The sequence below is a fragment of the Rhinolophus sinicus genome, chromosome 15, assembly GCF_057876585.1.
Source record: "Rhinolophus sinicus isolate RSI-liver-muscle chromosome 15, RSI-T2T, whole genome shotgun sequence".
NCBI lineage: Eukaryota > Metazoa > Chordata > Mammalia > Chiroptera > Rhinolophidae > Rhinolophus > Rhinolophus sinicus.
This window is the reverse complement of record NC_142515.1, coordinates 115,803,626-115,816,127: the sequence shown is the minus strand read 5'-3', so window position 1 is coordinate 115,816,127 and position 12,502 is coordinate 115,803,626. Positions and strand designations below refer to the sequence as shown.

Genomic DNA, 12,502 nt, shown 5'->3' with positions numbered 1-12,502 from the left:
ATTCGAAACTTCAGCTCTGTGTTTCTGAGATTGCCAAGGGATGTGGAACAAGTCTGTGCCTCTTTGCCTTTTTATTAGAATGGGAATAATGATGCTTTTCCTGCATATCTTGCCAGGAATGTTGTAAGACTTAAATCATATAATGGATGTGAAAGTACTTAGGCAAGCTGAGTACTAGCCATACACAAAGCGTTATCATTATTGTAACTACTATACAGTTAAATGTCAACCCAGGTTTTGACTGTAATCCAATGAAAAATGTTTAAATGATATCTCTCTCTCTCTTTCTCTGTTTACATGCTACTATCTAAACACATGTGTGTATTTTGGTGACAACTCCAAATACCTCTAATTACTGGCCATGTACTCCAATCAACCATCATTTTGGTACAAATCGTACTTGCCCTTCACAGCCTTTCCTTCATGGGTGGTTATGTGGTGGAAAGGGCATGAATTTTGGAGCCCTCCAGATTTAGCTTAACCTCCAGATTTAGCTTAATCTCCAGATTTAGCTGCAAGTTTTGCTCTGTTACTTGCTAGTTCTTAGGTACCAGGGAAATGGCTTAGTCTCTCTGAGCCTTAGATTTTTGTCCGTAAATGGTGATAATTGCAAAGATTGAGTGAAATAATGTATCTGAAGAGCCTGCTGATGCTCCTTCTTTTTTTTACCTGGCGACAGGAAGAGATGTCCTGCAGCACACATTTCCTGGACCTGGAACAAGCAGGCCACGGCTTAGCTTATGTATAAGGGACAGAAAGTAAGAATGCCAAAAGATGGCCTCCGAGATGATTGTGGCAAAAGGACTGGGAAATGACAGCATGCTCAGGTCAGGGAGGGGACACTCTCTTTGATTGAAGCTTACTGGAAACTACACACTGTGGGTGGGACTAACCGGCCACAGAAACCCTTCCCAGAAGTAATCCATGTGACGTGAGCACATTTTACTGATGAGATTAAGATGCTAAGATGCCATCACGAAGCTGCCAACCTAAAGTATAATTAATGCTAACCAGCTGTAAACTTGGAAATTGTAATATTCGATGAATGTTGATTGAAATGATGATATTGGCACGAGGAAAACATCGTATTTATAGAGCATCTCATTGGGCCTGGCTGCTTATATACATTATCACATCGGAGCCTCATATTTACCCCATGCAATGGATGTTAAAATCCTTATTCGGCTGATGGGGAAATTAACATTCCAATGGCATATGGGATGTAAGTAGCTCTGGATCAACTTCTCAAACTCACAGGAAGCTGAAGTATGTAATATGTATTGTGCGCATGAATCTAAGGCCACAAATTTAGATGCACAAGAAATATGTCAACTTTTATTCTTATGTAACTCAGCTAAATATATGTTGTGAGTTGCCATTCCATCAGGATGGCAGAAACTCAACCTCTGCCAATTTGGATTCCTGCCTCTTCCCTTACATGGGATTGTATCTGAGTTCTGACTTGATAAGGTTTATAAAAGTTTAGTTTTGTGGATTACACAATTCCAAAGCATTGGTGGTGGTAGTGCTGTGTAGGAGGAAAGCTGGCTTCACCCAGGGGCTCAGGGGGGAATCTATTCCTCCTGAATTGGTCCAGGCAGGTTGTCATAGAGACATCTTTTGTTCCCATCTGTGCAACCCTAGAATTCTAGCCAGACCCTCTCAACTATTTATTTGCCTCCCTTGGATGCATGCTGCAGCCCCACCAAAATTACTTGAAGGTTAGACGCTGATCTACCTACACAAATCAAAGAAATATTTCTTCTCTGGGATCACGCTACCTCCCCAGAATTCTACCCAGTTGCTTGGGCACAGGTCTCTTGCTATCAGACTCCACAATCCTGTCTGGGGTTTTAGCCCTGGCTCATGTTCCAGTGCTCAGCCTGGAGAGCAGGGCACAGACTCCCTTTCTCAGGTCATACTAGTGTCATATTCTTAATACTTCTTTCTTTTCTTTTACCAGAGGTGGAGAATCCTTTTCTAGTGGTAGTTAAGGTGGACAGGGAAGGCCTGCTCTTACTGCTCTCAAACATTGCTATGATCCTTTCTAGTTTTTAACTTTTGAAACACAAAACTAAAAGGATTACACCCTTTCCCTCATTTTCTGCTATCACGTATCTTCCCCGAGCCAATGAATCCTAATGGTTTAGCTGCCTTAATAGAGAGTAGGAAATAAATGAAACTTCTTTCAGAACTATTATCTTATCTGTATACAAATGACTTTTACTTGTTTAAATGCAGTGTAAAACATAACTGCAAGGTGAACTGGAATCACGCCTCACTCCACCCTCCCTCTTCTGGTTGGGACATATTTTCTCTGTGGGCAAGATACATGGGAAGCCAAATGATCATTAGAAAGTTGCTGTCAGGCAAACAGAGAGAAGTGGAGGATGCTGCCTCATGATGATGGTCTGAAATGCCTTCCACCACTCCTCAGAAAAGACCAGACAGAGACCGAGACTTACACTGACCTTGGTAGCTGGCTGGCCTCTGAATGGGGATAAATTATTGACTTCCAACTCTCACTTCCCCTGGCTCCACAGGGCCCATCTCTCTTTCAGTTTTCCCATCACTCTTTTCTTGGCTCTCATATTGGCCAGCAGGCTCTCTCCAGGCAAGACACAGTGGAGCTATTTAAGCCTTTCCTTCATGGGTGGTTATGTGGTGGAAAGGGCATGAATTTTAATTTTCTAAAAGTTGTATAGCTACTCCAGGCATGTTTCTGATAGACTGCAACCAAGGTAGCTTGGCTGAGCTTGAGTGTGCCCCAGACTCCTGAGCCTTGCATTCGTGGGGCATTTCTGTTTTGTTTTGAAATAAAAACACATGCACCTGGTTAACACACACACACACTCACAGCAAAACTGTCTACTCTTTACCCTTGACCTTCTCCTTCAACCCGGTACTTCCAATCCCATTTCTCAGAGACAATCAGTCTTACCAGTTTCTTGTGAGTCTTTCTAGAGATATTTATATCACACCCACACCACATTTCCTGCCCCTCATCCCTCCCCACACTCCCACAAACCGTAATATATGCTATCCATTGTTTCCCCCCCTTCACTCTTTTCACTTCACAATCTCTCTATCCATTATGTTTTGAGTGCCTCACTCCTAGTCCCTGTGTTCAAACCATTCCATCATTACTACATATCTAATTGTTGCTCCTGACCTTCTCTTTAGCCCTCTATACATCATTACATTCATCTTCAGACGAAGTTACATTCTTCCCTCTTTGAAGTCAGCATGGTCTGAGGACAAACCATTATAAAATTGTTAGCTATATACTATTAACCACTTAGAAAAGCTACCAGACGACTTAACAGGACCACAGGCATGTGACTCTCTGTATTTTCTTATGACGAGCAGAGAAGAAGGCATTAAAATCTTTTGAAAAGATAAAGATCTATGTTTGTTCCATGATTTTATTTCTGTAGCTATGATCTGTGCCCATGGATAGCACACTAGAATAATGTCGTTTACTGTGCTATGACTACAGATCAGGCTGGCCCAAGTTCTAGAAATGGATACCTACGTGGCATACTCTTTATACATTGTTTCTACTCTAAAAGGATAAATTTTTGGTCAAGTTATGTATCATGATAGAAGCTTTTTTCTTTTTTTTCTTTTTTAAAAAGAGAGACTGCTCAAAAAGAAATGGAGCTGCACTTTGTGGCACAGAAAGGAGATCTAATAATCTGAACGGAACCTTCTAATTCCTGATTTCTCATGCGAGAGACCCAGTGGGAGTGATCCTTGGAGAGAGCTGTCTGGAATGTTGCCACATCTCTTTGTTGGCCAGGAAACCCACCTGGGTGGGGGCCCTCGGCATCTCTCTCTAGGAGCTGGTGAAAAAGCTAGGCTTTGAGTATTTTGTGCTGCTTCCAAAAACCTATGCAGTCTGTGCTTGAGAAGGCCTTATTTTTGAGAGCTTTATGTTTAAGATTTGACTTTATTATTACTTCTTCCTTTGTATCCTGCTTGAACCTCTATTTCACTCAAACTTGATCTTTAGAGTCAGACACCCCTGGATTCGGATACCGCTTCTGCTACTTACAACTGTATCAACTTGGACATGCTGCTCAACCTTTCTGAGCCTTGGTTTTAACATCCACAGTGATGGGAATAACGAGCCCAAACCTCACAGGAATTTTGTGAACATTAAATGAGATAATGTGCACTCAGTATTCAGTAATAGTTCAACAAATATTTATTCAGAGCATATTACGTGTCAGAAATTTAGTTCAGGAGGAAGCTGAACCTTGAAATACAAAAAAGAATTGGTCAGTGAAGGTGGGCAGAAGTGGAGCAGGGGGGAGAGTATTTATCCAAACAGAGCAAACAGCATGTGCAAATTATAGGGTAAGAGTGAGTGTGTTATGTTCTAGGAATGGGAAGAAGACTGGGACGATTGCACTGAAAAATGCAAAATGAGGAATGGCCAGGGATGAAACTGGAGGTCACATAGGGATATAGGTCAGGCTAAGATATTGAAATTTTTTATTAAAAGCAATGGCTCACTATTATTATGTGTATTGTTCAAATGAAGAAAGTGACCCAATGAAGGTAAATATTTTCCTAGTGTCAAACAGCTAGTGAGTGGCAGGGCACTAAAGGGTTTTCAGTAAAAAACGATGTGATCAGTTTTTGCTTTAGAAATATCATTAAGGCAGCAAAATGGAATATATGTGTGTGGGAGGGAAGCAGAGGTGGGTAGGAAGGCCGAGAGGCAAGGAGGCTGTTGAGGTAACTTATGTGAAAGAAAATGAGATGAGAAACTTAGGAATCAGGGGACAGGGAAGTATCAAAAGTGCTCCTTCTTCCCCGTTTAGTTTGGCAATCCTGGATCCTTCACTGGTGACACGTCCATCAGTGTCCCAGCCTTTAGGGACATGGCATTTGGACTGACAGATTCAAAGCAAGGGCGGGGTAAAAATGACAAGGTGAGGAGAGCGGAAGACAAAGCCATAGATACCCTATGACAGGTCAAGAAGGAGGCGGAAAAGAAGGAAATGACAAAGTCAAATCCTAAACACCTACCAATCTTCCTCACTCAACAGGGTGGATGGTAAGCTATTTTCAAGGCATCTGGTATACTTGTTTAACATAAAGTTGTGGAAAAGGAAAACCTTTTCTACCGTGTTTCCCCATAAGACCCAGTCTTATATTATATTATGTAAGACCCGGTATTATTTTACTACAAGACCGGGTCTTATATTAATTTTTGCTCCAAAAGACGCATTAGAGCTGATTGTCTGGCTAGGTCTTATTTTCGGGGAAACACGGTATAATGAAGGTGAAGGAAAGACTGTTTAGTCTAGTTGCCCTGAATCAAAGACGCAGAGGTTGTATAATTGCATGTATTTGATCTTGGCAGGTTCCCATTATTTCATTGCTCAGAATTTTCTTAACTCCACAAAAAGGCTACCACAGCTAAGCATATTTTAGGTGCCTGTGTGTTCCAGATATTTTACATGTGTTTTCTCATTCACTCTCACAACAACCCTGTAAGGAAGATATTATTTTTATTTTTACAGATTAGGAAACTGTAAAATGTTTAGAGAGATTAGATGTTTTTAATAATTATAGTTATACCAGAAGAAGTTCTGTGATTATATTAGGGTCGAAGAAGACATTCCTAAGTAAAATTAAAGTCCACAAGCTATTAGAAAAATAATTGCAGATGACTTCTATAAAATGTTTAATTCCTGAATGTTGAAAGATGCTTAAAGACAGTTAAAGGATAAGTATGAGGTTAAGAGAAAATGCCCCATATATTTCAAGCAACATATAAATATACAAAATATACAAAGAGCACTCACAAATCAATAAAAATTGCATATACCTAAGAGGAAAAAATATAAATAGGCAACTTACAGAAATGGAGCTATAAATGGTAAAAAAACATGAAAAGATGCTCAACATCTTTAGTAGTCATGGAAAATCTCATTTTTATTATTTAAAAAGTTCAAATGTTTTAAATTTAGAAAATCAATTTTTAATTCCAAGAACTGTTATTCTTTTCCACAGTAGCCTATTCTGTTTTAATGGGTGCAATGCTCTCTTAATTTCTCTTATGATAAAAATCATATGCTTTAAAAATTGTCTCCATTTCCTGTATTAATTATTTTGTCAGAGGTTAATCTAGTAAAATGAAATAACGTAACAAAATGAAACAATTTGGTTTTATTCCAGTGTTTGGCAGTTTTAAATTATCTGTTTATATTTGTAGAAAAGATCTATATTGGCTGATGTGTATTTGAAGATGTTTGATCTTCTGGCAGTGAGTACAGATTCCTTTTATAGGAGCCAGCTGTGATGATTAGCAGGGAAAGGAGGGCCAGGGGCATTGAGTGTAGTCAAATGAGCGTTTTTTCCGTTTTTTGTTTTTCTTATTTAGTGTGGCTGGGTACCTTTTCTTCTGTGTGGAAGTGTTCTGTGTCCCTCAAAGTAGTTGTCACTTATAGGGGCTACTGCCTATCTTCTCTAGTCCCAGTGCTTACAGTGGGGGCCCACCTCATCAGAATTCTAATTTTCTTTGGCTATTTAAAAATGTATTCATGGTTTTACCCCAGGGCGGAGGCTCAGTGAGTGGCTCTGAGAGTTGCAAGCTGATGCGTGTATTTCTCAGGCCCTTAGTTACAAGCCAGCTGCCTCTCTGACTCAGTTTTCTACTGGCCCTATTTACTTCTGATCGGGGCTTATTCCCATTCTCTACTGGGAAATTTTGTTTAGAAGTCTCCCCTTTCACTTACGTGGGGTTTCTGGGTGCTTGCCTCCATTAGTTTTCTCCTACCTGGATTAAATCTTCTAGAAATTCCATACTGTTCTGCTCTATTGGTACCCTTCCTGCCATGGATTTATTTGTATTGCTATATTTCATTATCTCAGTAGGACTTTTTGGGGGGCGTGGGGAAGAGAGGTGAATGTGTGAGGTTAGTCAGCCATCTTAAACTGAGTCTTTTAAGTACAGCAAGCCCTCATTTAACGTCATGGATAGGTTCTCGGAAACTGCGATTTCAATTGAACCCATGTATAAGGAAATCAATTTTACCACGTGCTAATTGTATCAACAAGAGGTAAGTTCCCACAGCATATTTCTGGTCACACAAACATCCCCAAACTTCTAAATAAAGACCCAAACTACTTCTAATATTAAACATGGAAATAAATGTGAGCTATACATACATTTAAGAAAGATGAATAAAAACAAGTAAGATAATGATTTCTGACCTGCTTCTTTCAGTTCAGGGTCGCGGTGGCCGGAGCCTCTCCTGGCAGCTCAGGGAGCAACGCGGGGCCGCACCTGGGAGAGGCGTCCCTTCCACGGTGGGGCCACCCGCACTCACACCCACACGCACCCAGACTGGGACGATGTAGACAAAGCAGTTCACCTCACCTGCACATTTTTGGGATGTGGGAGGAAACCGGCGTCCCCAGAGAAAACCCGGGTAGAGGTGGGGAGAACTGCGCATACTCCGCGCAGAGCGTGGCCCCGAGGGATGTTGGATTTCTTTTTTCTCCTCAACGTTTTCAGGAGAGGACATTGAACGGAAAGGACGTTAGTTAAGGACCTGCTGTAATGATTTGGGTCCATCTGTGGTAAGTGCTTTGAAGGAGAAATAGCAAATGGTGTGAAAGTGTACACTAGAGAAACCTAACCTAGTGGGGGGACAGTTAAGGAAAAGCCTTCGGTAGAGACACATTTTGAAAGGTAGATGTCACGCAGGGTGGCCTGCGGGGCCTCTGCTCCCGCTCCCCACACAAGAACGCAGGATGTGGTGAGGCCAAAAAGGAACACCCACGGAGCCATAGGTAGGGGAGTCATACCACTATATTCTCTCTGGCGGCTGGGTTGGAGACACAGGAAGCAGGAGCCATAGGGTCTGCAACCCTCACTCCCCCGCTTGCTAACTCAGCACCATCTTCTTGCTAGCCCCCATTTTCTGCTAGCGTAGCCACAGCAGTTATGTTAGTGGCCAGTGGCTCACTGGTTACAGCTGACGGCCAATTAGCCACAGCTGATGGCCATGCAATCACAGTTGATGGCCATTTACTACCTGAGCCAGCAGCTTTCTATGTGAGGCCAAGAGCCTGGAAACTGCACTCCTGGCTCTGTCCCCACAGTAGACCTAAGTTTAAAGTTTGTTTTTACTCAGAAGCAGAGAAATAGGCTACATGGCCTTTCGAGATTTCCTTCATAGTCATGATTCACTCATTTGCCAAGTTTATATTTGTAGTTGAGGATTTAGAAAAAAAAAGTCAAGTAAAAATGAAAGAAAATAATAATAAATTCCTTTTCAAAATAGGGATACTTAAAAATCTGAAATTGCAATGGCTGAGCTCAGCATTTCAGCCAGCACCTGTGTCATCACTTTATTAGACTTGCTCTACTTCGGCTTAAAGGAGCTACTCAAAGAGTGAGAGCTTTTATTGGAGACTGAAAGGCTTATGGAGGGGTTACCTTCTAATGGAGAAGGAATGCTCACTTTTTATCTTGGCAATAATTATCTCCTTTATTTAATTCTCTAATTTCATGGGGGGAAGTCATTACAGAAATCGTTAATAAAATGCAAAAAAGCTAAATTGATCTTTCCGATGGAATTTAGCATTTATATTGCCTTTTTAAATTATAATTGGTAGTTATTTTTGTACCATCATCACACTTTGACCCTCAGCATTAGGATGAGAGCTATTATTACTCATAATCTTGTTAGTGGGATAAACTAATGGCTGAATTATAGTGGGGTCAAAGAAGGGATTCTTTTGTTACATTTGTTAAGTTTGAGTTTTAGAAACTTGTACTTAGAAGACTTTAGAATACAGAAACCTGAGTGAATGATCTGAGTCTTCAAGTTAAGATTAACATAATAGTCATTTAATGATACTTCACTTACCTTATGAAAAATCCTCAAGTATGAGTGTAAAATTCCAGAAAATCTACTTGAAATGCATTGGAAACACGGATTTGGTTAGCCTATAGATCAAAGTCTACCTCCTGTGTACATACATAGCAATGTTCACCAAAATACTAAAATTATAGCCATTTGCATATGATTAGCCATGAATTGACTGCTCTTTATTAGCAGTTGAAAAGTTGTTATTTGAGAGAAACAATCAAAGGAACATATTAGCTTCTATTTCTCTAACTCTGTCCTCTATACCTGAGGAAAATTATGTTCCCAGGAAGCAATCTCTCTGGATTATGTCATCTGGACTTCCCCCAGAAATAGCTTTTTTAAGATATAATAACTTAGTCTTTTAACTTTTTTTTTCTCTTTCAACTTTTATAGAAGTTTGCTTTAAGAAGAACATTTTTTGGGTCATTTGCAAAACCTAAAATTAGGATATAATTCAGTTTGCACCCTAATGTCCCTTAGGAAAGATTTATTTTGGTAATTAGTGAAAGGAAATTTCTCTCTCTAATATACCTTTGGGGGTATATAAAAGTTCATTACTACCATGTATGCATCATCAAAACTTATGATCTTGGTCTTTTCTTCTTGCCTAAGGCCAAGAGAGAGACGTCGGTTATTCTGACAACCTTAAAGTGGACTCCAGGAATGTCACCAGTAGCATGACCTTTGCAACCAAATCCAGCCACCAGAACTTCATTGTTTTCTTCTACCAAGTCCAAGCAACCATCCTTGGGTAAGAAAGCTGTGAGCTTCTTGCTGTTTTTGATCAGCTGGACCCTGACACACTTCCTAATGGCAGAATTTGGCTGTTTGGCTTCAACCCTGAATTTTTTTCCAGCAAAATTCCCTTTCCACATGAAGTGGTCTTCATGGGCTTTCTTGTATTGCTTATCATGCCACTTTTGGTCTTGTTGGTGGCTGTGGAGCTTCCTGGCAGCACAAAGACCTTGACGCTTGCCTATCCTGCTGGTGGTGCTGCAGGCCCAAGACTCTTTTTTAACATTGTGGTAAAATACACATAACATAAAATTTACCACCTTAACCATTGTTTTCAGTGTGAAGTTCAGTGGCGTTAAGTATATTCACATTGATTTACAACCGATCTCTAGAACCTTTCATCTTATAAAACTGGAACTCTATACCCATTGTGATGGTTAATTTTATGTCAACTTGTCCAGGCCACAGATATTTGGTCAAACTTTATTCTGGATGTTTCTGTGAGTGTTTTTGGATGAGATTTACATTTAAATTGGTAGATTTTTGATTAAAGCAGATAGTCCTCAGTAATGGGAGTGGGAATCATCCAATCAGTTGATGGCCTGAATAGAATAAAAGATTGACCTATTCCAAGTAAAAGAGAATTATGTCAGCAGACAGCCTTCAGCACTGTCTCTTCCCTGGGTTACCAGTCATGCAGCATTTGGACTTGCCAGCCTCCATAATCACATGAGCCAATTCCTTCAAATAAATCTCTCTCTATGTATCTAAATATCTTACTACTTCTGTTTCTCTGAAGAACCCTGATTAATACATCCATTAAACAACAACTTCTCTCATGAGCCTCTCTCAGCACCTGGCAACCACCATTCTACTTTTCTGTTTCTATGAATTTGACTCTTCATATAAGTGAAATCATACAGTATTTGTCTGTTTATGACTGGCTTATTTCGCTTATCATAATATCCTCAAGATGCATCCATGTTTTATAGCACGTGTCAGAATTTTCTTCCTTTTTAAGACTGAATAATATTCCATTGTGTGTATATACCACATTTTGTTTGTCCATTCATGTGTCAGTGGTCACTTTGGTTTCCACTTTTTGGCTATTGTGAATAATGCTGCTATGAACCTGGGCATACAAAAATCTCTTTAAGACTCTGCTTTCAATTCTTTTGGATGTGTGTGTGTGTGTGTGTGTGTGTGTGTGTGTATGTATATATATATATATATATATATATATATATATATATATATATATATATTTAGAAGTGGAATTGCTGGATCACATGGTAATTCTATTTTTGATTTTTTGAGGAACCATCATATTGTTTTCCATAGTGGCTATACCATTCTACATTTCCACCATCAGTGTGCAAGGGTTCCAATTTCTCCACAACCTTTGCAACCGCTTGGTATTTCTAGCAGTAACAATTTTGCAGGAAACCAAAATAATCTTCTATAAAGGTCATTTTTGTTATGGCATAGTATGTTACGTGTGTGTGTAGAGGGAATGATGATACAGACTCGATCCTGGAAAATATGTTAAGTTTGATACATACATAATTTAGGGTGAATCTATTAGGTTGGTGCAAAAGTAATTCTGGTTTTTGCAATTATTTTTAACCTTTTAAACCGCAATTACTTTTGCACCAAACTAATACATGCTATCAAAATAATTATTTAGAAGTGAAAAATGCTGTCAAGTAGTTATTTTGCCCGGTAGTAGTAAATGATTGGAGTGGCAGGTTTTATTGTTTAGAATTTACGTACAAGCAACCTTAGCCAAGGTATTTTTCTGCATAAAATGTACATAGATCATTATAATTGTCACCAAGTCATTTTGAGAGGTAAGCATTTTAAAGTTCTGAGAGAGTTTAAACTGTAAAACAGAAGGTGCAAACTGGCAGACTACAGGCCAGATCAGGCCTATAGACTTATTTGATTTGGCCCGCACATTTGTTGGCCTACATAGCATTTTTTAAAAATTTGAGTTAGTTGACAACTTTTTTAACAGAGATTTCATGCAAAAATCTTGATTTCTAGCTTGTTGGGAAAAACTAGCTGACCTGGCAAGATTGGGCCTACATTCCCACATGGCAACAGTTGGCTGGAGCTGAGTAGCAGCTGCCCTTTCAGCCTGAGCTCGTATTATCCAGTTCTCCACAGTCCCACCCACCCTGAGACTGGAGAGCTTGTGGACACCCAGGCAGCAGACTTCTCGGATTTGCCAGGAACCACTTAAAACTTCCCGTCATGTCTAGTGGGATGTAAGGCCCATGGTGGGCTCTCTTGTTTGCTTGATTGTTTACTGTTTCTGATTCTTCATGTGCTAAAATCATTCCGGATCCTTTTTTTTTTTACTTTCTTGGTGGCAAAGGAGACAGTAGGATTATGGCCTTAAATAAATGAAATACAAAAGGAAAAGAATTTAGACAACACAGAGATAGAGGAACACCTTAAAAGAAAAAAATAATGCGAATGTAATTTTTTACTAAGTAATTTAGCCTTGAACCTCTTTTTCCTATGTGAGGAAAACTGAAGACAACAGCACCCAAGAAATGTTTCAAGCTAAGCTGTCTGTTTAATACGAGACAGGAACAGGGGCAAAAGGTTAGTCAGCCGTCTTACAGTGGTAGAATTCTTGAGTTAACATAGATAGAAATAGATATAGAAAATGAGGACCATATGGTTGGCTAGATGAGAACGTGTGTGTGTTTATTTGGAAGGCCACCCACTGAGAAAAATATTCAACTTATTGTGTCTCAACATATTAACAACTCCCTTTTAATTACTTAAGCACTTAGAGAAGTTCTTTTCCACTTTAGATGATAGCAAATGAAAAATGTGTTAAAGAAAAATGCAAA

At 39.6% G+C, this 12,502-nt stretch overlaps 1 pseudogene; it reads right to left on the bottom strand.

Moving 5' to 3' along the window:
* Window positions 1-9,481: 9,481 nt before the first annotated feature.
* On the bottom strand, window positions 9,482-9,964 carry LOC109446893 (small ribosomal subunit protein uS12 pseudogene; annotated as a pseudogene).
* Between the last annotated feature and the right edge of the window lie 2,538 nt (window positions 9,965-12,502).